We start from the raw sequence: 12,234 nt of genomic DNA on the forward strand, positions 1-12,234 counted from the left end.
CTCCACAGAGCTGAAGTACAACAACATAACTCAGTTAATTATACTCTTTGACTGAAGTAGATTTGGCCTATTCTATTATGAAAGAAAAGGTTTAAAAGCATGGGAGTTAGCAGCTACTGCTCACCATCAGATGGTTCCTTTATGCAACAGAAGAATCACCTGTTCCTTTAAGGTATGGTGGGCACCATACCTGCCCACTCCCCACTTTTCTCCTGCTCTGAATGTGTTATGACTTATTTGAGGACTTGTTACTTTACTAAGTTTTTTCTTCAAATGAGAGAACTTCAGTACAGATCAACTTTGGATCAGTTTCATGACTAAGAACAAGTACTTTATTGTGTGCAAGGGATACATTCATGGACCAGTGTTATTCCAGAGCATCGAGGCAGTCCATGTGTAATGGAATGCTACAGCAAGAGCTCTTCAAGCAAAACACACTTTGAAGCTCTCATTGGTCATAAGCAATGGTAAGCTGGAGAAGAACATTTATTTAAAGCAGGTCTGCAATATAGATGCAGAGCCAGGTGGGTAATGCTGTCCTGAGTGGAGGCAGAAGGTCCTTACAGGGACTCCTCAGTGCTTTGTAGAACCTGCATCTCTGATTCTCTTCCTTTTGCCTTTCCTTTACTTCCTAATAAAAACTGCAAAAACCTTCTTAAGAAAGGCTGCTACTGCTTTAGAAAGTATTGAAAAATGGGAACTTCATTACCAAAAACAGGAAAATTGAATCAGATGGGCAAAAGCTGCAGAGTACTAAGCACCCAATAATATAAGGTGAATCAATCTCTTCCCATGAGCTGGGAGAAGAGTGAGGAAAGGCCTTTTGCAGAGGTTACACAAATCTGCTCCTACACAAAAAGCACTTACTCATGCAAGATGCGTGGTTTGGTAGATAACAAGACATTACCATACATAATTATCACTTGCATGCTCAAGTGCCTGTTTGTTTAGGCAGTCATTACACACACAGAAATAATTTGCCTACATGCAACTGAAATCCTGTTATCTTTGCTTTTATTTGTGGAGCATTTCAGATATTTATTTGCTTAAGTTTTTGTCAGGAATCCTAAACAAACATTCACTATTTTGTAAGAAGCATAAGATTAAAATACCAATTTTCTTTTGAATGATTTCCCTTAAGACTCTGAATGGCTTATAATTTCTAAGATGCCTCAGCTGATACATGTCAGAAAGCATTAAAAAACCCACAAAACAAAACAACAACTCCTTCTCCCCAGGTATTCTGTCACCTGGAGCACATAACTGAAGTGTTGAAGGATCATGACATTAGCAACTGATCAGGAAATTACTACAAAAGCATGTAGTGGTAATTCACAAACAGGAATGACTTTAAACTGAGAAAAGGTAGATTAGAAAAGATATTAGTAAGAAATTCTTCACTGTGAGGGTGGTAAGACCCTGTAAAATTTTGTCCAGGGAAGTTTTGCATCCCAAATCCCTGGAAGTGTTCAAGGAAAGTTTTGATGGGGCTCTGAGCAACCTGGTCTAATGAAATGTGAAATCCTCATCATTGTGTGACAATTAAGAAAGAAACTTCTCCAGGATGTGACTGAAGTAGAGTATATGGAATTTTGGACTACAAAATTGGACTACAAAATTTTGGACTACTAGCTGTCTTTTTAATATGTTCTGCTGAGTTTACAAATACAATAGTGCTCCAGTATAAAAAAAAACTACTTCAATTAGTCTTTACATTTGCCATCACAACTATTTTGTTTTCCCACAATGCAGCTAGGAAGAAAACAGCTATTTAAATTCAAGAAAAAGTTGAACCAGTAAAGCAAAGCAAGTTAGACACCTTTTTAGCCACTCGCAGAGTGACACTCAATATCCTTCTAGTTCCTGATGGGGTCAAAACTTCCACACGAGACCCTACTGCACCTGCACAAGGTCCACAGCTCATGCTGCTCTTAGCCACCCGACAATGGAAATTTATATTTTTGTTTAGAGCAGCTAAGGAAGATATTCTGCTCCTTAAGTGGCCTCTGCTAGCCTTGCTTACACCATTAGTGTCTATATAACGCAGTTCTAGAATTAGAAATACTGTAATGACTTTCATGGGCAGTGAACACCTAAGGTTTAAGAATTTGATGAGGAAACAGAGCACTGTTTTTGTACTCACAGGTCTGAATTTTCCTTATGGGTATTAATTTTGCTGCATGACTGCACAAATTACCCCTGTTGCTCATCCCCTTTTTGTCTTTTAATTGATCTATTAGATCTGGAGTATTTTTAAACTTTTTTGGAGAATCAAGTTTTGTGACTACCAAGATGTTCTCTTTAAGTCCCATACTTTGCAACCAATAGAACATATATCTAGATAATGTTGAGTGGAAAAAAAAAATTACTATAAAATGGTGCTTATTAATGCAAAGTAAGCCATCAGTGATTCTGCACACTCCTAAAGGGCCTGTCTTGCCTCTGTCTTGCTGAGCACCTTAATCTGTTAGCTATGCTTTCAGTGCATTGCATATAAAAACCAAAACAGACCAGGTGTTTCTACTCTAAGTAGACACTAACAGCTTTGTCAGCCATCAATGACTCTCAAGGGTGCTTTATCCTGATGTTATTGAATTTTTCTCAATTGGCAGTAAAATTGAGGACTTTCTGGTGAAATAGACTTGGGCCATTTTTTTGGAAGCTTATAGAAACAGAAAGCCACAGGGGACTGTTTCCCAGAGATATTTGAATTATCTTAAACAGTTCAGAGGAAACAATTAATCTCAGTAGCTTTTTTCCACTGCTGACTACAGTGTGATCATGAACTCTGCAAATAGTCTGTTACAATCGCCTTGCCAAAATACGTTTTGACACTTGAATTGCTTCATTGCTTGAACTTCTCTCTTTTTTGTCTCACAGGTGATAGAATGAACCTGAGAGTGATCTCTGGGAAAGTGCAGTTCAGATGAAACAGCTGCTAAGATCACAATCAACCTAATGCTTTTAGTCGAGGTTGCATTTGTTACAGAGGGGTGAGCACAATGAAAAATCTTCTTTTCATATAGGTTTCAAGCAAGGCACCTTTAGAAAGCTAGAAAAGCCAGATGATGACTTGCAGCAATCCATGCTTCAGCACAGGAGGGGGAAGAACTGAAAAAAACACAGTTCATGCTGATAAACAAGCAAGAAGTGATTTTCTCAAGTAGAGGTTGTCTACATGAGTTTAGTGAGAAGTAGGTAAGTACAAGATTATGAAGTTGTGCTCTCACAGGAGCCCGTGGGAAGTCTTCAATTTGGATTTGTAATTTCTGATATTGACTGGACTGAATTGTGAATTGCAGCTGTAACTGTGTTAACTGTAAAGCTCTTCATGGTAAGACTTTCCCATATTTGATGGAACACCAAATGTTATGAACTTTTGTATCTTTTGAAGTAGGAACTCTTAAATTACAGTTTTCCATTGATGCGTGCTGAGAAAAAATTACAGCAGAAGAAATTACAGCAAAATTGTTTACATGAAGAGTTAAGTACTACTAAAAATCACTATGGAGATGCAAAACATTGCTTCCTTCATAGGAACTCAGTAGGCCATACATACCATTCTTCAGAAAAATAAAAACTTTCCATTTATCAGCTCTGCAAGGTCAGCAACAGGCCATACTGTCCAATACTGGCACAAAACCTACAGCAATTAATTTTAAACACAGTGCATAAATGAGCTGATCTAAGTACAAGCTGATTTCAAATGTTCCAATTTGAACATTGGCCTCTGTGATCCTCTGGATTTGAAGATAACATAGTGGTGGTTTTTTAGGAGCTCTTTAGCAAAAGAACGCACATGGTCTTTCACATGTAGAACATACTCCAACACACTTAGAGATCTTAAAGAAAGCAACCTATTTATTTCCAACTCTAAGTATTTTCAAAATGAAAAATGCACCCATAAAAGTTGATGCACTTTGCCAAAAGTATTTAATTCTAGTAAAATAATAAAACATTGAAAGAGATGTTTTAGGGTCATCACATACACAATTTCTGACACTTGTCTAAAACAGAATTCAGTTATTTTATGTTTCAAACAGTTGTTTCTTCTATAAGTCAGACTATAATTACAACTTATTTAGGAACATGGGAAAAAGGTCAAGCATTACATAAGCAAACAGTTTTTTGACCCCAACTCATTTTTTTCCTGCCTCTCGTTTCTGGAAACCCTTATGCATCTCTGCCTCTAAAATGAGAAAAGGAATAAAAAAACCCAAATTTCCCTCTTTAAGAGGAGGTCTGTTCTGCTTCCTTAAATGTCACCATGGAAATGCTTACCCTTCACCAATCTGTATCTAGGGGTGCCTTAAGAACCATTTTCTACTTGCACCAGTGGCTCTGCTCCTCTAATTTATCCCTTCCTCTATCCAGGTTCCTGGTCAATACGAGTTTCTGCCACAACTTCTGGATTTCCCATGGCCTTAATTTACCTTTGATTTAGTTCCTTCTGGCTTAAAAAGTATCCAGAACTTTATAATTACTCTCAGGTTTAACAAGAGCCAGAGTCTACATGTTTCCTAGCTGAAGGCTGGCAGGGTAAGCACAAAGCCGATGCTGAAGGAGAGGATGATAGAGGACAGTGAAAATCTGCAGTATACCAAGAACACCAAATTAAAGCAAGACCACATTTATTGCTCTGTCTTGACTAACAACAGAGGAAATCACTTTCCCCTTGAGTTCTCCCCAGAATAATTCATCAGCTTCTTGCTTTGCTAATGTGTTTACAGACACACATAGAGCTGAGTCAGCCATGGTCCCACTGCTAATCTTGAGGATTACTCACGGGTTTTGAAATCAGCAACATAAGATTCTCTTACGTATCACGAACTTTTCCTTCACACATTAGGCAATTAACAATCATCTAATTAGGTCCCAAACCACAGTGGATTCACAGCCATTGTTGATTAGAACAAATGAAATCAGATCTTTTCTTTGCTTGCTGAGGGCATGTACGTCTCACTGCAGGCACACCTCTGCACGCCTGAATTATCATGAGGTGTACATTTCTAAGCTACATTTTATTTTTTATTAATATCTACTTGAGGTTAACAAAGGAAGATTTTCAGCTAAAAGGAACAGAGAAAGACTTTATGAAAAGGCACCAAACAGAATGACTTAAATTAAGCCTCATTAGCAAGCTTCAGTTGAACTCTCACCCTATATTCAGTATTCACTTTTACTGCTTTTTTTTCAGACATGAAAGCATACAAAATTAAAATGTTCCAGTTTTATTAAAGAATGCACAAATTATGCTTAAGCAGTCCAGAAAAAATACCTGGTTTGTGGGTAGTCTTTTTTCCCTAATCACATATTATTCAGCTTATTTGGTAAAAGATGGGAACTCTGTTTCTGAGTTTTATTCTGTTTTTTTCCCTGTGACATTTTAAAGAGGCCTGAACAAGTGATTTGTACATTATGTGCCTTAATTTACTGCATCCATGGAACTCATACCAGACACTGTCAGTAATCCACCAGCACACTACTTGGACATACTGCAGACATTAATGAGGTTGTAAAACTGTAAACCACTCTTCAGTTCAAGCTACATCAGAACATCGTGAACTCTGAAAGCATGAGTCCAGATTTTGTATGGGTTTTTTTCACAACAGACTCCAGAGTCAGAATTGACATCAGCTAGAATTCAGCTGAATCTAGTCCAGACTGCAAGTTATGAAATTGGGCAACAATTAATTTGTCCTATATCCCATACTGTTTTCTGCTAATAGAGAGGGAAGCAGTACACCCAGGAGGGACCAAAAATACGGAAAGAATATAGAATACAGACAAAGAATATAGAAAGAAAACCAGAATAAAACAGGGTTAAGGCTTTATCTTCAGCCCTGGAAACTCCTACCCACAACCAGCTGTCTCAGTTTTAGACACTTGGAAATGGTCAGGAGACTAACCACTTCTCACACATTCCTGTGGCAAAAGAAGAGCAATCACACCACAGTCACCAGACAACCACAACATTGCTGCCTCTGATCACCGAACAGGTAAGGCTGGAAGGGACCAAATCACAGAGCTGGTGAGGAATCCCAGCACAAGTTTGGTAACATAGTAAACTCAGCACTTCTAGACTTAACACAATATTACTTCTTGTGAGTTCTTCAAGCCTTGCGTTTTTCCTCTCTAGAGCAACTGTTCCCAAATAAGTGCAGAACCATGTAGCTCTGTACATCTATTTAATTTACCTGCTGTTAGCTCCTAACAACTTGCTAATAGCCCCACCTTGGAAATAATAAGCTCATTGATGAGAAAGTAAATAAGCTCAGTAATCACAAACAGGCACCATAATACTCCAAGGCAAGGCACAGGCTATTTTATGGATTCATAAAACATACACATAGACAAAATCCCAAACTCCCATAAGCTGAGATATATTTAATGGGTTCTGATTTGAATCAAATAACAATTTTTTGTTCTTTAAAAATAAAAATCAGGTCCCATTGCCATCTGGTATTTCTACAACATTTTAAATCTAGAGACTTTCCATTTAGAGTCAGTCACATGACAGAAAACAAAAGCACTATATAAGGTTTTTCAATGCCTGTCTGTTTCTGAAACTAAGACGTGTCTTTTGAAAGTGAAGGCTCCCCATATGGTAGCTTAACAGCAGATTTGTTTAAAACATAGTTACATGAATAATGACTTTTAATAGCTATTTTCACATTTTTCTTCACAAGTGTCATCCCTTTAGAACTTCCCTTACCCAAACGTACAAACATTTATCAGAGGGGAAAAAAAAAATCTGAGTCAGACTTCACTTAAAATTTATTATATGCCCACAGATTTTGGAAGGTGTTCAAGATCATAATATAGAGAGCTGTCAAATTTGAAATATATTATTTGGTTAGGAGAAAGTGGCAAAAAGTGGTGGATTCAACCAAATTAGTAAATGTTATTCTTTTTCAGTGGTTGACAGAAATAAGTATTGTTTTTGTGGAGTATATTTCTGACTTTGAGAGAAGATACAGTGTTCTGGGTCCTAATTAGGATTTTTTTTCCATTCAAACTTTGAGGTATTGTTATGTATATTCTTCAAGGAATCTATTTTTTTTAATGAGCTCTCAAGCCTTGAGACATTCAAGACAGACAATTTTTTTATCACAGTGAGTTGGTGGTATATACCCCAAATTGGAATGACCACTATGTATGAGGGGACTTCTATGTTGTGAGGGTTTCTTCTGTGTGACTAAGGTTTCACCCTTCCAGCAACTCACTTTTTCTTAACTGAAATCTGCTGTCTTCATAATGATTACTCCTTAGGTTTGATTCAGCTCATTATAAGTCAGAATAGCAAAAATGATACCTGTAGTCCATGAGCAAAAACTTTGCCAATATCAACAAGAATTGCTAGGAAAAAAATGGGACGAAGGAACCTTTTTATGAACTCATATATTAGCTAATATTTTCAAACTACTGAAGAAGCAATGGTATTTTAGTAAAAAAATCACACTTATTGGTAAACATGTCCAGAAATCATTCCAAGGTGAATGTAAAAAAACACAAAGGCAAGGAAAAAAAAAGTAATTACCTTAGATTCACTATAAAACTTATGACTGGTAATATGAGATAAAGTATTCCATATAGCAATCAAAAGAAGTACCCACATCAGGGTATTGATTGGCTGCTAGTCACCAAAAGTCTTATGTATCTGATCTCTACATTGAAAAATCCTGAGGAGGTCAGCCTTGTCCAAGCAGAAATGCTTCTGAGTCTGAGTAGAACTTCAAAGTCTAGAGGACTGGGGGGCTTATGAGTTTAGGTGTGTGCATTATGAGACAGAAGCTGTGGAGAGGTTCTTGAAATTCCTGTTTGAGATTTGAAAGCTAAATATTGGCTAAATCCCTCTTTCAGATACACACTTTTTTATTATTAATTTATTTTAATATCCCTTGTTAAACTTTTGTTTTTTTATTTTCCAGCACAATATACCAGAAAAAATACCAGAGTTTCTTGCACTATTCATACAATGTAAAGGAAATTATTAGGACTGCACGATGTTTCAGACACAGCTGCAACCTGCCCTATGTAAGGACTGAAGATGAACCAGTTCACCCCATGGCAGCTCCAGCCTTCCAAGCACCTGCAGGCTCAGACACTCACTTCAAAGTGTGACGATGCATGAGCAGTCCTGTGTGCAGTAAACCTGATGGTCACTCTGAGAAGACATTTAACACTCTACAAAATATTTGAAAAAGACCTCAAAAGTAGTGAACCCTTATAAATAAGGTATAATTTGCATTTACAGTTGAGAAAAGCAGTGGTCTTTCTGACAAAATATTTGTAAACACTTAGATACTCATATATGAAGTACATATGTCCTTCTACATTCTTCATATATTCTGAGATTGTTTCAGCACAGATTAATTGCCCTTGAATATGGAAGCCTGACACCAAGAAGCAATACTGCAATAGGTCTGTAAACCACAGAAGAGAGATTTGCAGCCTGGGCCCTGAGCAGATGCAAATAATAAATCAGTTATGATTCCTGAATTTACTGGACAAACACTGAACAGACATTGAAAGGACACACAATGTAAATTAACACAAACCCCCAATATTTAGTGGACTCTAACAACACATCTATGCATATCTCTGATGTGTAAAATAGTGAGATGTTAAATACTAACAACGAAAACAATGTATTTCCTTTTTAACCTAGTAGCAGTAAAAAAAATCTTTATTCAGCATAGATGAGATTAACTTTTTCACTCCTCTGTCTAAGGTAGTATCATCTATGTTTATAATTACTTCTCTGTAGATTTTTAGGACTCTGTAGAACATTTGTACTTCCACATCCTTTCAACTGTCCATGGGTAAATATATCACCTCTGAGGTGCTCATTTTCATAAATAATTATTGTTGCCTTTTCCTTATGGAATACTGACCAGAAAGAGATTTTTCATGGTTTTTGTTAATTCTCTTTTAATCATTCATAAAACGACTTCAGAATATTATTCATAAAATTTAATTACTACTGATGCAAGTACCAGTTTGGGGCTTTTTCTTCATTTTAAATGCATTTGTCAATCTAAATTATATTCCATAATTTTTTGTGCATGACCTGACAACAGCCCCAGAAACACTTGTCACTTGCTGGATATACAGCCATGCATATGTTGGTTTGCAGACTGCTTGAATGTATAGGTCACAGCTATGAGAACAGCAGCAACCATTTCTTGTCTGAGCACAGAAGCTGCTTCCAGAGCCTCCTCTGTGGTTCCTGTGCTGTCATTGTTGCACCCTCACTGCTGCTGCTGGCTCCAGCATTGCCTTCTCCTGCTTTGTGCGAGTCATTCTGCAGCACTTAGCTATCACTTCTGATTGTGTGTGAGAGCTCAAGAGATTACACTTGTGTAAATTCAAAGACCAGTGTATTCATAACTGAATGAGAACATAGCCCTTAATGAGTTAAATTAGATGGTCAGTGCTGACACAACCGCAGGATACTCCACCTCACCCCCTGATCTTTGGACTGGGGGCTACTGCACCAGTTCTGCCAGTTTATTTCATAGAAGGCATGGGAAAAAATATGGTTATAAGTTTTCAGCAAGATTCTCACTTCTAACACTTCCATTGACCATTTGGATATTTGTGGTCCATGGATCTCTGTGAGTTAGCAGCTGGCAATTAAAGAATTGTTTGTGGGAGATGTAACAGACACACCCCTGCTAGGATACTATACAGACAAGATAAAAGGTCCAAATCTGTCAAACAAAAGAAAAGGTTCTCTAATTCTGTGCTAAGAAACAAACAGCCTAAGACCTTGACTTCCCCTCTCAATGTGCCATTATTAAATAGCAAACCCAACTGACAGTTTATGAAAAGCAGAAAATAAACTACATACAACAGAATTGTATATTAAGGGCTATTTATTTCTTCACATTGAAGAAATCCTCTGCCCTACAATCAGTGTTATTTCTTGATGCTATCAGAAATTGCTGCTAAATAAGTTTTTGATTGCCTTATTTGTCTGGTGTAATAGATGTGTGCAAGCTTTCTATTTGTTACTATATTGACTAATACATACTCAGTATTAAGAAAGCTGTTTGGTATCTCAGATTAAGTGTTTTCTAAAAAATAGATAAAGCATCCAGCAGAAACCAGGTGATAAGTGGAGCATTTGAAATGAAGCAGTGAATTCTGTAAGCAACCTGCTGTGTGTTTGATAAAAAGGCTGGACTGGAAATACAATTGAAAACGCAAATAAAAAATAGAGCTGCTTATGAAATTCCTCAGCAGATTTCTCCCAGTGAAACATATGAAACACAGTAGGAGGCAAATATTAAACTTCAGATATAACTGAACCATTCCAGTGTGTTCACTTGATATTCCAGGAATTTCCACCCAGACTCTCAGGTAACCCCTCTGTACAGCAGTGTAATCAATGTGTATTTCACAGCTCTCAAGTAGTCAAAAGTGTCCTTGAGGTTTCCTCAAAAATGCTAAGCCTGCTTTCAGAGGGATTGTAAGAGTCATTAAGAGACACAAGATAATCAATACATTATCCCCATCCTTGGAGACATTAAAAACCCTTCTGGACATTGTCCTGGCAGCCTTCTGGCTGTGAGTCTGTTTGAGCATGGAGTTGAACCAGAGGTCCCTTCCAATTTTTGATACTTTGGCAAATTTACCATTACAAATACTTTGTAGTAATTGATGCAATATCTCAGCTTATCTGGGAACTTTTCTTATTGAAGATAAGGAATGCATCAACATGACATTTTAACAGTAAACTGACAACTTTAAAATGCTCACAAAAAAGTTAGAAGATAAACATTTTATGAAATAATAACTATTAAGCAACACTGGCCTAACAAGGCTATTGTAATTGTCAACTTCTAAACTAGCCATGATTGGCTACTTTTATGTATCTTGACAGAAACTATAACTCATTTAACAAAGTTCTCAGCTTTTCTGAATCAATAGTTTAAAAGAATGAGTAAATCTTTCAAGAAAGCATCTGGGACAGAGTCCTCTATTCCTCACAGAAGAGAAACGTGTCTGCTAGAATTGAGGAAGGTGTATCTTATCATCTATACATACATATGTACAAGCTAAAACCTAACACCTGACATCTTTCTGATCCTCTTTTGGATCACTTTCAGCTATTTTTTTCATTTCAGGATCAAAATTCTGTGCTCCTTAAGGTCTTAATACCTTTTGGGTCTGAAATTCCACACAATTTGTATGAACACAGTCTAAATAAAAACTTCCAGGAGCAGCAATTGCAGATTTTACTGATTTAAACCTACTGAAAGACATTGAGTAATAAAATCTCACATGACAGAAAGTGAGAAATTAATAATCAGTGGCTAAAGAAAATTCAGAGCAGATGCTCATGATAAGTCTTTAATGTAATAGATAAAATAGCAAATATTAGCAAATGTTCAGGACTTTTGAAGGAAGGGAAAAGATTTACATTTCTTTTTGCCAGTCTACCAGCTTTCAAATAACTCAAAGTGAAAGGCTTCAAGGATTTTAATGTTTCTTTCCAAATTTTTGTTAGAGCCAGCTACCACTAAAGAGCATGAAACATTAATGTTATTAATGTTAAGCCTATTTCCATTTGTAGTAGAGTTTTTCCAATCAGTGAGGATATATTTAGAAGTATGATTCTTTTTACATGAGAGGAAACACTCTGAGAATGAAAAAAATACTTTACAAGAAAAGAGGGTGAGCAGAAGAAATGTCCTTCTCCATCCTTGGCACTGCTGGGTGAGGATATATTTACAAGTATAATTCTTTTTGAGGAAACACCCTGAGAATGAAAAAAATACAAGAAAAGAGGGTGAGCAGAAGAAATGTCCTTCTCCATCCTTGGCACTGCTGAAAAGGTTAGCGAGGTGTCCTTTCCTGCCTCTGGTGGAACTCAGCTGATTCTCCAAGTCAGCCTTTTCAACGCTTCCCAAAACCACTGAGTTATTTCTTGTACTTCCAATCTTGTACACTGTGGTTCAGGTTAATTTGCATAAACCATTTCCATTTTTGGGATGTATTTATAAAGTCATTTACATAGCTGACAACTGCATTTCAGCGAAAGATTCAGAGCGTGGCTTCTGATCTCCTGCTAATTGAGGTTAGAAAGGCATTACTGATGTAAAAATAATAATGATACCCTGCAACTCAGTACAAACCTGATAATAATTCAGCTGTGGAAAGAAAATCATCTTTTCAAATCCATTAAATGTCATTTAAAATCCTTGTTAGTATTCCATTAAATAA

This window comes from Passer montanus, unplaced genomic scaffold (assembly GCF_014805655.1).
Source record: "Passer montanus isolate IOZ18808 unplaced genomic scaffold, ASM1480565v1 scaffold10, whole genome shotgun sequence".
NCBI lineage: Eukaryota > Metazoa > Chordata > Aves > Passeriformes > Passeridae > Passer > Passer montanus.